We start from the raw sequence: 17394 nt of genomic DNA, 5'->3' as shown, positions 1-17394 counted from the left end.
TTACTGGACCTAGATATAGTAGAGTGGGTGTGGACATCAAGTTTCGACAGCGGAGGGCTCTTTCTAACCTGATCAACGCAATTACATGTTTTAAATATTTTGTTTATTTATTGGCATTTGGTTTAAAAGAAAACAAACCTATAGCCTGACCAACAATAATACAAAAAAAATATCCAAGTACAAAATTGACAAAACCACCAATGATAAAACAAAAGAGAAAAAAAAAGGATAAGGGAGGTAAGACATTTAAATGAATTTCCAGATCTTCAGTAAAAAAAAGAATAGAAAATAGCATTAAAACAAATTACACTAGGGCCCAGCAAGACCCATAGTTCCTGAATTTCTCAAGGGCACAGAGTTAGATCTCGTCGTCAATGAATCTTGGACGCTTTGCTGTCTTACCCTCCAAGAAACCTGTCCAACCATTTCGATCTCAAATTTTTTATATCGGGGCATGTAAAGGTCAGAGGATACAAGGACTCATTTTTGCAATCAGACAGTCTGCATCCAAAGTTCCTCTGAGATTTCGTCTTTCTAACTTCGGTGAGTTCTTTGGTAGAGAACAAGTTTAGCCTAAAGCACAAATTGACTATGCCGATATGTACAAGGGAACTTAATCAGATATTTGGGCACCGAGCCCCGAGCCCTTATGTCTGGAAATTTGCTTCCATAGAGTTTTGGAACGCTGCCGTGACTCTAAGGTCTGGATCCAGTCTAGATCGTAGAGTTTACTCTTAACCTTTAGCGGGTTGTTTAAGAGGGTCAGTTCTGTCTCATTTAGCTCTTCCAGGATGGATATACATACCACCCTCCAGTCCTTGATCAATGGGTCGATGTTACCAAGCATGGCTTTTCCTATACATGCCAGTGTGCCCTCAGTGTGTTCTTGACAACATTTTTTGAAGAACGATAGAGACGCCATACTGTGCAAGTGAGGTGAAGCCCAACTCGGCCCTTATGACATGACCAGGTACACAATTCGGTAGCGACAAGACTCTTCTCCAGAAAATTCCTTCCAGTTTCACCCAGGTGTCAGAAGATAGAGTAAAAGATGCTTTCACCCCATAGGTCAGAATGGGAGAGACTTTCAGGTGATAAAATTCAATGACTGGAGTCTAGGAGAATTTACAGTACCGGGCCTGTATCACTCTGGCTTGGGGAGCTAAACTCTTGGCTTTGCTTCGAAGCGTTTATTTCCTTTCAAGCACATGCCCAGATAGGTTAGAGAGGAGACCTCCAGAATGTTTTCTCCTTTTATAAATCATGCTTTGGTTTTCTTCACTACAGCTCCTTTTTTTCTGTCCAAATTTGAGGATTCTTGATTTCTCGACGTTTATTTTCAAGGCATTGGCGTTGACATAGCTTTCTAATGCATCCAATTGTCTTTGGAGGCCCACCTTGGTTTGATCCAAGAGGATCAAGTCGTCTGCATATGACAGGCGACCGATCGCCACCCCTGCTAGACAAGTTGGAAAACTTTACTGACCCAAGGGCTGTGTTCACGTCAGAGATAAACAAGTTTAATATGTCAGGTACCAACAAACAGCCTTTTTTTAAGCCATTAAATGTATCGATTCGGTTAGTCAGATTCCACTTTTGGTCAAGCCTTACTCGCAGAGAGGTATCTTCATGTAGCAGCCTCAAAGCCTCCCCTTATATCGTCCTGACATCCCCAGGATTTCAGCTTAGCCCAGAGCATTTGTCCATCTATAGTATCAAATGCCTGAGCTAAATTTAGGCAAGGTACACTTCAAACCCATTTTTCCTTTTTGCCCTTGACTTTAAAATGTTTATCACAAAGAGATTGAGTGCTGTTCCTGTGCCTTTTACGAAACCTGCTTGCCACGGGTCGTAATGCTCTGATGCTTTGGTCCAGGTCGTAAGAGCTTTCAAAATCAAAGAGTCCAAAAACCTTGCCCATCACATCTAAAAGGGCGATAGGCCTATAGTTGCTTGGATTGGACCTATCGCGCTTTTTAAAAATGGACACAATTATGGAACATGTGCAATATTCCGGAATTCTTTTTTTCCCACTTAATTTGTGTAAACCAGTCATACATCTTCCTGGCCCATTTCTCAGGATCTTTCTTCAGAGTAGATTGGTTACGCCATCAGGGCCAGAGGTACAGAATCTCGTTCTTTTCTGTCGAAAAGGTCCATGGGCTTTTCCTCCTCAAAGGTTTTACTATTCTTGGGGAGTGAATACAATTCACTGAAGCGTCTTTCCCAGGAGTCAGAGGGTACTGGGTTCAAGGTCAAGGCCTTCTGGGGGCACGTGGAGAGCATTTATCAGTCTCCAGGTCTCAGTCTTAGATGCGAGGGAATACAACATTTTTTTCCACATCCTGTTGAAGCATCCAAAATGTGTGAGTCTTTAGCCAATTTTTGAAACTTTGTTTTAGTTTCCTTGATCTTTCCCTGGATTGGTCTGTATTTATTATATCGATTAGCTCCAACTAATTTATTTAGGGTATTTTTCCTCTGCGTCACCGCCCCATCAAAGGTATGACGTGATGAAAAGCCTGGTTTATTACTCGAAATTTGAGTTATATCAAAAACTTGAAGTTTAGGACACACTTGATCTGGGGTCTCTCCTTCAAAAGGCGGCCGCTGCAAATGTCGGAGGCTGCTGCAGCCTCATCCAAATTCTGCCTGGTTCCACCTCCAGACTTGAGAACACCAGGACTCGGTCCGTGGAAGACTCACTGACGGTTATGTTCATGATATTGTGTTCGCTGAGGTTTGTATATTGGACCAATAAGCCTGATATATGGTCGAGCATATTGTCGGAAGCAAAAACGTAGTCCAAGACCTTTTTTTTTGCCTTCCCCTTTTCCATGTGGGTTTTGCTGGGAAGTCCCCATTGATGTAACCATTTACTATGAAGATATTTTACAGGGCAAGCGATCTTTAATCAATGCAAAATTTGCATCAAAACAGTGGATGTCGAGGTTGTCGCATAATAAGATCTCCAGATTCGCCCAGATGCCCTGTACCTCATCAATAAGGGCCAGGACAGAGCCTACAAAGGCTACAGAGCCTACAAATGCCTTTCCCATGGCAGAAGCCACATTCCAATACAGATTAAGCAACATGACTGTTTTAGTGTGTTCTGGTCGATCTGATCTTGATGTTATTAAAGCCTGGATCAGTGGTGAAGGTTGAATTTTGTATATTACATTAAAATATGGCATTATTTAATGCTATTATAAGACCTGCAGTTTCTGTGCCTTTCAAGCGCCTCTCTGCTGTGTCAAGTATTTAATAAAACCTTCCAGTGAGTGAGCGATCTGCAGCCACGTCTTTTGTAAAGCAGCGATATTGTACTCCTGGAATTTTAAGGCCCCCTCCCCAAAGAGGTGGCCGAAACCTCTTGTGTGCCAACTGCAAAGTCTGATCTGGCTGAGATTTTGTTTACCCTCAGGTCGCCCCTTCCACCATGGGCACTATGCCTGTCCATTTCCATAATAATGTTTTTATTGATGTTTTTGTGGGGCCCTTCCGATCTTGGTCCATCCCAGATATTAGTTCGGGATTGCTCAACCTGCTCACCAATGTTGGGTCACCCCTTGTGACCTTCTTTTGAAGATCTGGACTACATCTTCTCTTCTTTCTCAAACTTCTAAGACAGTTCTGTCTTTTGTGCTCCATAGTTCTAAATAGGATTTGATTTTGCTTATTATCGTGGCCCTTAGACATGACCTTGAGGTTTACCGGTAGAGGGGCCGGAGTTTCCCGATCCTCCAGGATATGCCGATCTCGCCTCCCTTTGGGATTTGTTAGTGCACTTCTCCTACCCTTCTTCCAAGACAGGTTCGATCTTGCTTCGGGACTGCCGAAAGACGCAGCGTCCTCCTCTTCCTCCTTCATGCTTGTGTTAACGCCGTCACTGTGGGTTTCATGTGTGGACAAACTACCAAGGACAGCTGACTCCTCTTGATCGATGTTATCAGTTTCCTCTTCACCCAAGGAGGAGTAGGTTTCGAGATTAATCAAATCAATCTGCTCCTCCTCCTCTGGGACTGCCGCAGTGTCTGGCTGATCAAACTGTTCAGACTCGCACCCCTTATCCTGGTAACCTAGGAATTAATTACCAGGGACCTTGATGGAGCTTCTTTGCTGGTCATATCTTCAATCTGGTTAATCGAATTGTCGAAGCGCTCACGCCTTCTCGTGATAACCTGGCAAATTGCTGCAGAGGGTGCTGATGGAATCCTTTTACCTGGCTTGATCTTCTGTGGGTTTTCGGTGGGACGTACTACCTTTTCTTTTGCTAGTTTCTTTTTTAGGGTATACCTCTGACTTTGGGGGGGGCCCTTTTCCCCTCAGACATACCATATTTCTTCTTTGGAGATGGGCCCCGGCTGGGCTACTACTCCTGAAGACTGGGCCCTTTCTTTATTGCCCGTGCCGGGGGAAATTGCCCATTGTGATGCTGTAGTCATTTTTCATGTGTGTTATATATTGTTTTCTGCCGAGGAGTCCATGTAGGACTCCTGGCAGTGCAGCTCTTCCTATTTTTGGTTTGGTGTACAGACCCTTGTGATACCCTTATGGCACCCATGGGTGGGGGGTACAAACCTGTGCCCAGAGTGTATGTTTGTGGACACCTGTGTGTGACCCACAGACCAGGGTATGGGCTGGTAGCAGCTCCATGCTGAATTTGAGAGGTCCTCCGAGTATCCTCCATTTTGGGGATACCCAGGCCCTGCCATTGGAATCAGTGGATTCCTGATCGGAGACAAAATGGCCCCTGTGGCCTCTTGCTTTCTATTGCCTGTTACCTTGTTTTTCCCAAAGTCCTGGGAAGCCCTGCCTTTGTCCCTTCTGCCTGACTGGTGTTTGGTGGAAGTTCCATATATGGTATTGTTGGGGAGTCCAGGCCAGACTGGCTGGAGCCTTCCCAGTGACTGTATGTTGTGGGTACACTCTGTGGGTGGGACCTCGGTGAATGGAGTGGATGGCCAATATGCACTTCTTGTTATGGGCGTCTAGTTTCTGGTATGTGACAAAGACTGAGACAGCCCTGCCCGAAACTGGTATGAATGCAGTGTGTAGTGCTAAATGGCTGGGTACTTTTGCCAATACACATTCCTTGTTGTGAGGGTCTGAGAGAGAGGAGAATGCCTGAAGGCACTGCAAGACTGATTGGCTGCCTGACTGCTGAATGCCCTTCTGAGTGATTGCTTGTCTGAGTGTGACCCAGCAGAATGAATGAGAGACAGAGTATATCTGGGGGCCTCTCACTGCTAGAAATCGTTCAGAAGCTGAAGTCGAACCGGATGCTTGATCTCGACCGCCGAGCCCGAAGAAGTACATTAACTAATGTGACCTCTCCCCGAGCTACAAGGGACCATCGTACACCGCTAATCTTTGTCGAAGCTCCCTGGAAGTCAGACCCTCTACAGGCTGCCGACCGGAGACGGGGACCCCCGAGGAGAACAAAGAGAAGCACCGGACATTCCGTCCACCGTCGTTGACCAGGGTTTGCAGGTTTGCGATAACCGCTGGAGGCCCGTCGAAGCCGTATTGCTGACGACAGGAGCCACAGCGATCCACCCGATTAAGACACTTTGAATCCAAGGACGCTCTCGCCTGCACCGTCCACCGATTTGTCCCGCCAGAGAAAGTCAAGGCCGCCGACGTGCCGAGGAGCACCCACCAGTGGGTTTCACGCCACCCTAAGGCCGCAGAGACGCCGGACGCCTCGACGCCCTTGCTGGGCAAAGTTCTTCATAAACTCTTTGCAGTAACAAACTATCGATGCCGAGGCGCCCCACACACTTCATCTTCGCAGGACGTCCATGGGTGATCGTTGACTTGCACCAACGGGACCGAAGCTGCTGCCTCAACGCCGTTGTTCACCAAGTCTTTGAGGGATCTCGATGATCCGTAGCTGCTGCCTTAAGGGGAGCCGCTCAAGAAGGATCCGTCAACAACCAGACGTCGAACTCTGCTATTCCAGGTACATTGGTGTGGTAGAACTATTTCAGAAGGAAATAAGACTCATAAGAACAATATATGGACTGGCTTGTTTTATATCTTTATTTACAGGTTGCCCAGGTGGGGGGGATCCTCACACAGAACTGTGTCTAGGTAAACAGGGCCAGTATTCTGCCAATTGTCTTAACCAAACTGCTTTCCTCCTATGTCTATTGTTGGTTTCCCTTTATCAATTGATTTGTGTGAGATTTGACAAAAGTACAGATGATGCACTTTAATGAAATATGATAGTAATTGTGGTACCACGTGGAACTGTGTATATATTTGCCATTGTAGATTAACGGAGCACAAAGTGAATTATTGTGATTGTGTATATACCCTTGAACCTTAATTATATAAGGACTGCGTTTTCACTAATACAATGTGGGACATTCCTTTGTGGGTGCTTGGGGACTACACTGTACTTAAGAACCAGCTTCCATCACCTCCTGAGAGGTAGGCCTTGATTGCTCGCCCACGTTTTACCAAATAGAGAATCTTCGCTGGGGTCCTCTGTGCCTCTCCTCTGCCATATAGAGAGCAGGAGTACAGACACCCCCCTCTAGTCTTTACACACACAAAGTGGAAGGGTACCCTCCAGGTTGCGGGCACTCTAATGGACACTGCTGGACATCTTGCATTCGTTCCTGGTTCACTTCGCCAATGAGAGAAGGTTCCAGAGAACGATCGTAGACTGGAGTCCTTTCCCCGCCTATGTAAATTTGCCACATCTACTTCCACCTCCTCTTCCACATGCGCATTGGTGGATGGAACTGTAAGGTCTTCATTCATTTTTTTTTTTTTAACAATTTGTTTTATTGACAACATACATATAAGGCTGAATGAAACGGACCGTTCCATCAGTAAGACACAAAAAATTAGAGAAACAGGTTGTCAGTTTTTCCAAAATTAACTCCCTTCCCACCCCCCTCCTCCCTCCCACCCAAACCCACGATAAACACACCAAGTTTTGAGAGTTCACGAACAGTAATAGCTCTGGGGAGAACGGTTACTTGCCAAGTACCAATTAGACAAATCACTTGACACAGTGGGTTCAGCTTGAGAATTAAACAGAAGGATACAATCACAGTCTCAAGGAAGAATGGAGACAGGCATCTCGTGGAGGCAACCTAAAATACAATCTACAGGCGCATAGAAATACAATCCTCGTGGAGAAGAACTGCAGTCCATTCTTGCACAAAGTCTGTCATGGTGTCATTAGTTATTGCGGTAAGCTTTTCATATATGAAGATCGACCTGAGTTTGCAGAGCCATTCCTCCTTGGACAGGGCCAGTACACTTTTCCACTTTTGGGCGAGCGCTAGCCTCCCCGCTCTCAACATGGCCCCAATGACCTTAGGGAACGGATTCAGTTCTGTCTCGGGTGCTGGTGTGCCCAGGAGGATTTCCAATGGCAGTAAGGTCGGGCAGAACCCCTCGATTTCCTTGATCCAGCTAAGTAGTTCCGACCAATAGACCTGAATGACTGGGCATTCCCACCACAAATGAAACCATGTGCCCCGTTGGAGACACCCTCTGGGGCAAAAGGGGGACACATCCCTAAACATTTTGGACAGGGTGGCGATGCCATGAATGGAGGATTTTGAAGTTATGTTCCATAGCAGCCGTATACAGAGACCCCGTGAAAATGCATTTGAAAATCGCCCTCCACGTATGATCATCCAGAGGCATGCCCAGCCTGGTTTCCCAGATCTCCTTGAAAGGTTGCCTACCCTCCAGGTCAGCTGTAATCAAAACACCATAGAACCTAGATAGGGAGCCTCTCCGCGTTGTGCTTATGGTCAGGATTGTCTCGAAAGGGGTGAGGGGGCGTTTGAGACGATCGGCCCAGCGAGGGTGGGTCAAGATCCCCTTCAAGCGTAGGTATTCAAAGACTGAGGGAGGGTTATCCGCCAATGCTTCGGTCAGTTTATCATATACTATAAAACCCTCCTCACGGTACAATTGAGAGATTCTCTCCAGGCCCATGTCTGACCAAGATTGGGTGTCTCGGAATCCCTTGGATCCTAGATCAATAGGGGGGGCCCCAAAGCGAAGTCAGGGGGGGATGGCCAAGAGGATAGTAGTTTGTTAGCAGTGTTAGACTTCCAAACCGCCCAGAGGGCCGCCAGGGTGGGATGAGTCCTAAGATGTGGGGGGAGAACCCTAGGGGGGGCCCACAAAAGGTCTCTAACTTTTCTCGGGTGGGCATGAATGTCCTCAATGTATGTCCAATATGTCCCCATGTCATCCCTCATATGTTCCAACATTACTCGGAGCTGGGCTGCTTTATAGTAAAGCCTGAAGTCCGGGAGACCGAATCCACCCTCTGACTTTGGTAGGGTCAAAGTGGAAGTCTTGATTCTCGTCCTTTTGCCATTCCAGATAAATTGGAGGACCCGGGATTGGAGAACCTCAAAAAAGGCCTCGGGTATCACCACAGGGAGTGCCGCGAAGAGATAGAGGAGGCGGGGCAAGATATTCATCTTCACCGTAACCATGCGTCCCAGCCAAGAGAGTGTAAGGGGAGCCCATCGTTGAAGGTCGCTACTAACCTGAGCCAAGATCCCCGGGAAGTTGCAATGGTATAGTTGGGAGAGGTCTCTGGGGATGGTGGTGCCCAGGTATCTGGTGGATTCCCGCTCAATTCTTACCCCAAGTATTTCGGTGCTGCCCTCAATCTCATGTTCCCCTGGTCCCATGGGCATTACGCTAGATTTGGACGTATTTATCTTCAGTCCCGAGAAGGAGCCGAAGTGGTGTATGAGATCAAATAATCGTGGTAGGGAGACCCGGAGGTTGGTTAGGTAGCCCAGGATATCATCTGCGAACAGGGATAGTTTAAAGTCGCAGTCGCCACACCGTATCCCTGTGATCTCTTGGTCTGTCCTGACTGCTATAGCCAGGGGTTCCATCGCTAGGGCATATAAAAGGGGAGAGAGGGGGCATCCCTGTCGGGTGCCCCTGGAAAGGGAAAACGGCTCTGAGGTGCCTCTGTTGACCAATGCTCTCGCTAAAGGGCCGTTGTAAAGTGCTACAATCCACCCACAGAAGTTGTCTCCTAACCCCATCTTGCGGAGAACTCTGCCCATGTAGGGCCACTCGACACGGTCGAAGGCCTTTTCTGAGTCTAACGAAAGAAAGTAGCCTTCCGCCTCCTGTCTTGAAGCTTCATGCATGAGATCGAGGGTTTTCCTAATGTTGTCTGATCCCTGGCGCCCCGTAACAAAACCCACCTGATCGCCATGTACTAGGGAGGGAAGGAGTTTTGCTAATCTATTTGCTAGGAGTTTAGCTAGAATTTTAACATCGGTGTTAAGAAGGGAGATGGGGTGATATGATTGGCATCGGGCGGGATCTTTTCCTTCCTTAGGGAGTACTATAATCAAAGCCGACATCATCGTGGGTGGGAGGGAGCCCTGATTCAGCGCGGCGTTGAACATCTTAGCCATGAATGGGGCAAGCGTGGACCTATGTGTTTTATAAAACTTGACTGTGTAGCCATCGTCCCCCGGGGCTGTTCCGCTTTTCAGCGAGGATATGGTATCTATTATTTCTTGTGGGGTTATGGGCAGCTCCAATAACTCAGCTTTGTCGGGGTGGAGGCCCGGTATCGGGAGGGAGTCGAGAAAGCTGTAAACCTCGTTCCCGTCACCCACGTATTCCGAGCTATACAGCCTTTCATAATATCGCCTGAATTGTTCCGCGATTTTACTATCCCGCACTGTCGAGTCCCCCTCTGGGGTGCGGATGGAATTAACCCTTCGGCTGTTTCTGAACTCACGGAGCCTCCAAGCCAGTATCCTATCCGCCTTTTCCCCCTTTTCCATATATTTCTGTTTTAAGAAAGAGAGTTTCTTCTCCGTCTGTCCCACAAGGAGGTCTGCTAATTTGGTTCGTAACCTCTGCAATTCCTACCATTTCCCAGGGAACATCTGAGTTTTTAATTTCCCCCCTGGTTGTATTGCCTCTATCTTCTCCCTTAGTGATTTCTCCTCCTGGGCTCTTTCCCTCTTTTTCCCCGATTCTATCCCTATGAGGGTACCTCTGATAGTAGCTTTGAATGCCTCCCATACTCCCATGACCCCCACCTCACCGTTATTGGGGGAAAAGTAGTCCTCGATGGCCACCAGAAGGGCTTGGCGGACATCTTTGTCCTGCAGAAGAAGGTTGTTACACCTCCACCGGGATCCTACTGCTGGGGCAGTGGGGAGGCCCAATCTAATCTTTACCATGTCGTGGTCAGTCCAAGGGACAATCTCCACTCCCGAGTCAGTGACCTCCCTCTGAAGCGAGGTCTCGACCAAAATGTAGTCAATACGAGAGAAAGCTGCGCGAGGCCTTGAGTAAAAAGTATAGTCGGGGTTCCGACCCTGCTTGCAGGTGCTTGCGTCGCTCAGGCCCAGTTCCCTGTTCACTTCGCTAAAGGCCACAGCAAGTCTCTCGTGAGGGCGCATGTTCGGGCAGGGTTTAGCAGACTTCCTATCCCTCTCGGGGCATAGAACCATATTAAAATCTCCCCCAACCAATAGGGTACCCTCCGAGAATGATATTATTCTCTCTTTCATTCCAACCCAGAAGGTATCCTGTGCTTCATTCGGGGCATAGATACCCACAAGTGTAAACAGCCGACCCCGCACATCCCCCTTAACCATGAGAAATCAGCCCTCTGGATCTGATTTCAAGGCTTTAAGCACAAAATTGGCCCCGGGGGATACAACCAAGGCTACTCCTCGCTTCTTTGCCTGAGAAGATGCCGTGAATACCTGATCAATAGTTTTAGCCCTGAGCTTTGGTTCCTTGCCCCGGACCCAGTGGGTTTCCTGTACAAATAAGAAGTGAAGCCAGAGCCTCGCAAATTCCCGCACCAACAACAATCTCTTTGTGGGCGAGTTGAGCCCCCGCACATTTAGCGATCCCACTGTCAAGTATTGGAGCGAATCATCCATTAATACACTGGTAAAAGCTCGTAGCTCCCCTCAACAAACAGCAACAGTTCCTGTTCCCACAGTGCTTGTCTACCCCTTTAGAGGCTCGTGAAAGCTCTGGGGGTGCGTAGTAGACCCCAAAACTTGCCATTCCATAACTGTAACCCCAACATCCCAACCCCCTTACTTTGCCCCCTCCTCCCTCCTCCCCCTTCCCCCCTGATCGCCTGGCAGGTCGTTGGTGTCATCCTATCGCCAATCATGCCACCATTGTCTCCCCCTCCAGGCTCAATAACTCTTGATTAACAACAACTCGAGCCCCCCCCCCACCCCCAAGGTCGTCCTTGGGTATAAACAAGTGTTTCCCCCATCCACTCACAAAGTCGATTGCAGGCTTTTTCATTAATCACCACGGTCCCTTTCATGTGTCCGGAAGCCCCGGGGATGCCGGGGCCAGTCTCCTGAATTTCCTTTGGCCTCAAACCCTGCGTCTTTCCCTTGGGGCCCTGGTCCCTTTTGGGCCTGTCGGAGCTCGCTCACCCTCCTGGTCGCCCAGCTCCATATTCGGACCGGTCAACAGTTCGCTTGGCACTCTCTGGATGTCATCCTCCGTCACTAGGGCGTATTTGTAGCCTTCAAGCTCGAAAGAGAGTGAGAAGGGGTATCCCCATCTGTACCGGACCCCCTTGGACTGGAGCATTTTTGTCAACGGAGCACATTGTCGGCGTCTTGCCAGTGTGAAAGCCGACAGATCCTGGTAGATTGAGATCCGGGCCCCTTCCCACTCCACTGGGCCAGTCTTACGAGCCAGTCGAGGATCTTACTTTTCTCGGCAAAATAGTGAAAGCGAACAAGAATGGACCTGGGGCCTCTGGAGGAAGCGCCCGCTCTGTGGGCCCTGTCGATAGTGGGCACATTCGTGTTGGCTCCTTCGAACAGCAGACCAACCACTGCGCTGACGGCTTTATTGATGTCCGCTTGCGTTTCACCTTCGTGCTCCGGGAAACCTAGAAAGCGCAAGTTGCACCGACGTTCCCTGTTTTCTAAGTCATCCAACTTTAAGGAGCATTTCTCTTCCCTCCTTTCAAGCTCCGCCAGGCGCATATCGAATTGGGTCTCGAAGATGTCGTTGGAGGCAGTGTTATTCTCGAGCGCTAGAACTCCATCGTCTATTTTGTCAACTTTCTTATCCAGGGTGTCCAGTCGCAGCGCTATATCTGCCCTGAAGCCTCTGATTTCCTCCAGGATGGCCGCCATGCCCCTGGTGACAGTGCTGGTGTCCGCCGCTTCCTGGTGTGTCTGTGCCGCCATTTCAGGACTTACTTGGGGGCCTGGGGACGGGCAGCGAAATCTCTGTAGTGCCTCCTTTCAGCTCATAGGCCCCCCCCGGACATCTCTGACAGCGTGTGTTCAGGGGGGCCTCCCCGCCGGCTTTCTCCAGGCACCGGGGGACCCGGCGGCACCGCTCTGGGCCCTCCCCGGACGTTGCGGGGGGCTTGCGTCTGTCCCAGGGGGAGCGGGTCCAGCTACATCCAGGGTGCGCCCTGCCACCGCTACCTCCCTCCAGGGAGAAGGGGGAAGGCGCCAGCCAGCGTCGCTCGGCCTAGTCACAGGCCGCTCTCTAGCCCGGGCTCCGCGTAGTTTTTTGTGGAGCCGCGGTGCCGAAGGGGGGAGGGGTCCCTCTCCCTCCAAACTTCAACGGGCCGCGGTTTCGCAGGGGCTCCACTGCGGAAGTTCAAATTTCGGGGTGATGTGCCCACCAACGTTGGCAAGGTGGGGGTATGGTTTGCTCCTCACTCCGGAGGTGTTGGGGGGGGGCTCAAGACCCTCAAACGGTGCCCGATGGAGGAGACGAGCTGAGATGCGTCAGCACATCTCTGCGCCCCCTGGTGGATCTCCCCTCTTCATTCATTTTTGACCGATTGGGTCATTGTTCTGCATCAGAACGCCTCTTGTTTTTGTCTCTCGTGACTGATTCGATAATATTATGAAGGATGATGGTAACATCCTCTTTTTTTTTCCTTCAGGTTTCCTTGAATGGCCATTAAAAAGCCTTCCACAAATAGGAGCTTGGTGTGGAGCATAGACATTACCGTGGTCTGGTCCCCGATTCGCTCACTCGGTTTCGTGCAGCTTCATGAATGGGGCAAGTGTAAGTGTAAGGGACGCTATTAGACCTGTGTCAATAGCCTGTTGTACCATCGGCTGGTCTTCGACTTGTGCCACGGCCAAATCCATCAGAAGATCTTCGTCCGAAAGGGGTCGCTCTCGGCTCTTCCCAGTTTTCTCACTGTCTTTTAATGTGTCCTCCACTAATTAGAGGGGCCAAGTGGAGGGCTACACTGTTGAGCCTTGTCCATGGTCGTTTTGACCCTTTTGTTCTGTACAGGTGTCAGATCCTGTGCAGTTTGCTCCTCTTCCCACCTTCTTTTTTGTGGGCAACATAGAATGGATGACTGAATTCCCTCAGGGGGATTGGCCACTGTCACTAGTTTAAGGTTGAAGCTGGAATCCTTTCCAAGGTCCAGTAGGTCGCAGAAGAGTGCTGGAACACCTTTCCTATGTAAGGAAGTTGGGTAAACGTCTGTTCTGATTGAGTCTTCTCCCCCAGTGCCTCAGTCCCCCTACTGAGGGCCGACTCCTCAGTCCTCCGGTAGAAGAACCGTTGCCTTGATAGGTGGTTTTCCGGAGCCAGGCTTCTAGGCTTCCAGAAACTCTTCTGGCCTTGTTGATCTGGTTTCTTTTGCTGAGCCTTTGAATCCAGCCTCCCAAACCTATAGAGGCCTGTGTGTGGTGGGGCTCGCAACCTTGGTTCAGTAGCTATGGCTGCCACTAGAGTACACCCCTGGAACCCTGCATTTTTTCACTAACCCTGCAATAGGAGGACCTCGTCAGGTACCTCAAGGTTTCCCTGCAGGGTCATGTCTGTTGTGATTGCATCAGGACCAGTGCAACTAACCACCGCCTCTTTATCCTGTGAGGTGACAGCAGGGTCATAGAACGTCAGTAGAGCCGGCAGTTCTGAACTCTTCCCCCTCTTGCTCCAAGATATTGATTGACGAAGTGGTGGTCGTGCCAATTTGTATCATATCAGGGGTCGAAAAGCGCCTAGGCCTGCTCCCCAAGTTCTCTACCCAACAGTAGCTTTTGAGAATTTTTGTTTTGTGACCACGCGACCCAGGCAGAATTTAAACAGGCACGCAGTGTAGTCACCCAATGTCGGATCCTCATGAGCCGCAACAGATCCGGCAAGGCACACTGTTAAGCCCCATTATGGGTGTCCTCCACACCAACACCCACAGCGTTTAGAAAGTTTCAATGGGGCTTGATAGTTTACTGCCTCAATAGGCGTTGGCGAAGTAGAAACAGCTTGAAATACACACCAAGTCGGGCGACGACTATGAAGTGAAACAGGTCTAGTATTAAACAGTCTTAGAACCAGCTGACACTGTACTCACAGGCTGCCTTTTGCCACCTCTGTCCTTGTTCGTAGACTCTGTGGTTAGGGGGCAGCGAAGGCAGGCAGCAGCCTGCAGACTGCTTCCTCCACTTTGTGGCCGCTTCGTGGTGCCGCTGGCTTTTAAAAGCTGATGAGGGGGTGGAGCATGTCTAACTCAAACACTGCATCCCTCTTGATGTTAAAGGCACAGATGCCTATTCCTGCAATGAAGTTTACTCTGAACGTTATTCCAGTAAGACAAATCCACAATATCGCTGCAGTTGGGCAGAGTAACTGACTGCAGACTGCTTCCTCCACTTTCCTACCACATTACCTTAGACAAAGGTAATCTATTAGAAGAGGTAGCATGACCCAAACACCCCCCTCACACATTCCCATGGAATTGTGTGTGAGTGCAATTCCATTGCAAAGATGACGTGGACCCTTGGAATCTTTCTTTTTGTGCGCACACTGTTCAACCGCGGAGGCGATGGTTTTGCTGGGGGCGCCCCGGATCTTGCTGCACGGCACGGGGCCTCTCTCGGCACACCTGTCTCGATCACGTCACGGGGGTCACCAAATGTAAAGGCTCACTCCCCGTCTTACCAATGCAGAATAATAAAACGAAACAGACCCCAGTGGGGAATGAGACTAGGAGAACAGGTTGCAAGATTTGGTAAGTTTATATAAAGTTGGCATCCAGAGAAAACTGCTGCCTCGAGAACGCTCTGGCAAACAATACAGTTACAAAGTCCAGAGCCAACTGGGCAGCCTATCCAGGAGAAGCAGCGCCTACAACGATATATGTGCCTCTACTCTCCAGCCAATCCTGCACTGTTGCAGTACCCTATGTTAGTTGCGTCATTTATGATGCCATTTTCCTTTATAAATCTTTGTAACTGTATTGCTTGTGACCACATTGTTATGGGTAAAGTACAAATTATGTTCGAGTTACCACCCACAAGCGAATGGGATGGTAAAAAAAATCAACGGTCTGCGCAAAAGTAAATTGTCCAACACACTTAAAAAGAACTGGGTATATTGCTTGCCCCTAGCACTGTTTCAGCTCAGAACGCAACCAAGTAAGGACCATCATTTGAGCCCGTACGAAATAGTGACGGGAAGGCGCATACATACGCCATTATCACCAGTAAGAAGAGCCTCAGATGCACACAGAGCTGCCACAGTGGTAGGGGATGAATTTAAGGAATACCTTACCCAACTGACACGTGCGGTTCAAAGTAAAGCAAGGTAAATAGCACCTGCATTCACACGGAATAATGAAACAGATACAACAACACCAGCACAAGACAGCCCAGGGAGAAATGCCAGGAGAAAATGTGTACGTGCGTAGTTTCGTGCAAAGATGGGACACCCCACGATTCCATGGACCCTACGAAGTTCTATACTGCACGACCACTGCAGTGAAAGTCAAGGGATTGAAGTATTGGGTGCATCTCTCAGATGTGAGAAGAGCACACGATAGCACAACTCCTCAAAGTGAGCAACAACAGAGCCAATAAGTTGCAAGTGGTTAAAATAGAGGTATAAAACATGAAATAAACTAAGTAAAGAATTTTAAGGAGTATGCAACAAAGAAAAATTGTGTGATAAAGAAAATAGTGTACAGAATTGTGTTAAAAGTTTACAGTATACATCTCTCTCTCTCCATCTTTCTGTCACTTACTACTTTTTCATGTCTGCTAACTAAGATCATCTTTTCACAGAACATTTATGAAGTATAATAGAAATGAAAGAATTAGAGGAAGAAAAAGTGAATATCTGAAAAATTAGGCATTTTCGTACTGAAAAATGTTTGGAAAGAAAATGTATCTAGAAGTATAAAACATTTTTCGCAATGCACTTAAGCGTTTTAGATCGCCCCTTCAGGTGGAAATATGACGGAGAGGAGGGCCCTCACTAACAACGATTCAAATGTAGATAGTGATAGAGTAGATAAAATAAATAAATATGACAACTACGAATGTGGATTAGCGTTTGCAGCAATAGTATTTTCTGTGATGTTATTTTGTGTTGGCCTATACTGGACATTTACTTTCATAATTGGGGATATGAAAGAGTGGGGTAAACCTAATAAGAGAAGGCTCAAGCCTCATATGGGCTGAAGTTAAGACAATTTAGAAGCATAATGGCCCTGTAAATGATAATACTCCTGGTTCGGTGAGCCTGACCAGACACATACAAATGTACACGCAACCACAAAACCTACCTCACATGGCGATGTAATGCACTTTTACCCCAATTACCCAAGACCCTCCAGTACCACAATCGTGGCAACCTGCTAGTGAACTAAGCGATGCTACATGTGCAGATGTCTTTCCCATAAAGTACCGGAGAGTGAAAATGATAGAGAATAATGAAGGGGGGCGGGAGGGATAAGCTATGATGCATAGCATGGCCTGGGATTAGATGAGATTGAAGACCCCCACCACCCGGATCAATCAAACAAATGGTACTCAGACCCTGCTGTTGGAAAATGACTGCCAATGTAACCCTGTGCCCTCCTAAGGCATTCTCTTGATGTACCAGAAGTGTGACCATGCTGCGCAGCCCTCCCCACAGTGCCCACAATAAACCCAGACCTCTGTCACAGTATATTGTGCCCTAAAACTAACCTATGTCATTACACTCCCCACTTGCCTTGAAGTGCTAAGAACCACCCAGTCGCCCAGGTTATCACAGAGGACAAGCCCTCTACGCCTTATACCCCATAAAAGTCCCAATGAAAGATGGTGTGCATGCAATTTATAGGTTTTCTAGATTTATTCAAAGGTATACTAATGATTGTTGTTTATTATATATCGAATGGTAGTTTCTTCTGCCAGCTTAGTGTCAACTCCATCTCTCACCAATCCCGGACACATGCAGCTGGACCTCATGACGCTCACCCTCCTGCCAAATGGGCAGCCTATCCAGGAGGAGCAGCGCCTAGAACGATATATGTGCCTCTACCCTCCAGCCAATCCTGCACTGTTGTAGTACCCTATGTTAGTTGCGTCATTTGGAACGCTGTTTTCCTTTATA

This window comes from Ambystoma mexicanum, chromosome 1q (assembly GCF_040938575.1).
Source record: "Ambystoma mexicanum isolate Mex_15411 chromosome 1q, UKY_AmexF1_1, whole genome shotgun sequence".
In the NCBI taxonomy this organism is placed as follows: domain Eukaryota; kingdom Metazoa; phylum Chordata; class Amphibia; order Caudata; family Ambystomatidae; genus Ambystoma; species Ambystoma mexicanum.
Note: the sequence above shows the minus strand (reverse complement) of the source record.